This window comes from Priapulus caudatus, unplaced genomic scaffold (genome assembly GCF_000485595.1).
Source record: "Priapulus caudatus unplaced genomic scaffold, Priapulus_caudatus-5.0.1 Scaffold46, whole genome shotgun sequence".
Classification (NCBI taxonomy): domain Eukaryota; kingdom Metazoa; phylum Priapulida; class Priapulimorpha; order Priapulimorphida; family Priapulidae; genus Priapulus; species Priapulus caudatus.
Genome location: NW_014577107.1, coordinates 551692 through 553223, shown reverse-complemented (window position 1 = coordinate 553223; position 1532 = coordinate 551692).

The following is a 1532-nucleotide window of genomic DNA, read 5'->3' as shown; positions in this document are numbered from 1 at the left end:
AGAGAGAGAGAGAGAGAGAGAGAGAGAGAGAGAGAGAGAGAGAGAGAGAGAGAGATGTAGAAAGGGAGAGAGAGAAGGGAGAGAGAAAGATGGAGATAGAAAAGAATGGAGAGAGGGAGAGAGAAAAAGAAAGATGGAGAGAGAAAAGGACAGAGAGAGGAAGAGAGAAAGCGAGAAACTGAGAGCGAGAGAGAAGGGAGAGAGGGAGAGGGGAAGGAGAGGGCGCGCGCGAGAGACAGTGTCCTTAAAGATAAATGTACGTAATTCGAATAGCGGGAATTATACACCTGACAGGTCACGGGAAATTACAGCTTAGACAAACGCGCCCGCAATACACAGCCGACTGTCTGTGATTAGTCTACTGTAAGCCACGCTCTCCGCTCGCTGTGCATAATCAGGAGATGCGCGTGCGAGACAGGTGTCGCCCTCATCTCATGCAAATACAGCTCTCAGCGCAAACTACATGCAAACAAGGCTCCAGACTTCGCCTATACTAGATAGAACCAGGGGTAAATAATGACAAATTTGCATTACGAATAATTGTCATAACGAATAAATGAAAAAGATTTGTCGCAACGAATAATGACAAATTTGTCATTATTTACCCCTGACAGAACCGACCACGCACAGCCACGAGCATATTATGCGCCACGGACACGAACTCAAGGCGTTATGAGCCAGCATCACGTTTGCCGTAAGACGCTATCGTAGGACATCGTTAATTCTCGCAGATAAGTCGCACAAGCTAACGACGTCACGGTGTCTACCTCATGGGCGATCTGTTTCTCGATAAAACCTCCGCAGCAAATCAACAATGGTTTACACGGATTTTCCCCCTTTCTCTCTCTTTCATGTCAACGTTACTTTTGCGAGATATGGAGATTTCTATATAATAGGCTTTCAGACGATCGCAAATAAAACGCACACACTGTACTCGCTAATGCCGTCAACGGCGACTAAACAATGATACGATATAATATTTTAGTTCGAGGCAATGCAAAACGCCGAGTCGTACATGCAGATCGTTCGACATGAAAACAAAAACGACGCACCAGCTAATGCGGAATACAATCGCTCGCACAATGCGCTGATATTGCGGCAAACATGATATAATCGCGCTACCCCGTAAGAAGCAACGCCTCGCTGAAAGAGCATGGAAGATGCAAACATTACACGTGACGTCATTAACGATGGTCGGAAGAATGGCTGCATTATAACTCCCTATTATAACCACGCGTCACAAGTCAGCTAGCCGCAATTCACACGACATGCGACGTTAGAGGAAAGTCTGGCGCAATGTGTAATGCGCCCAGAAAATTTCGACAATTATTCGAAGCAGGAAACGGTTTGTGCATTGTACAACAAATACTTCAAAGCAATGCTGGAATATCAGAGGAAAAGGCCAAGGGACATTTGATCGCGCCGCAACATGAATGCGTACAGGATTGAGCCCACACACACACACACACACACACACACACACACACACACACACACACACACACACACACACACACACACACACGACACGA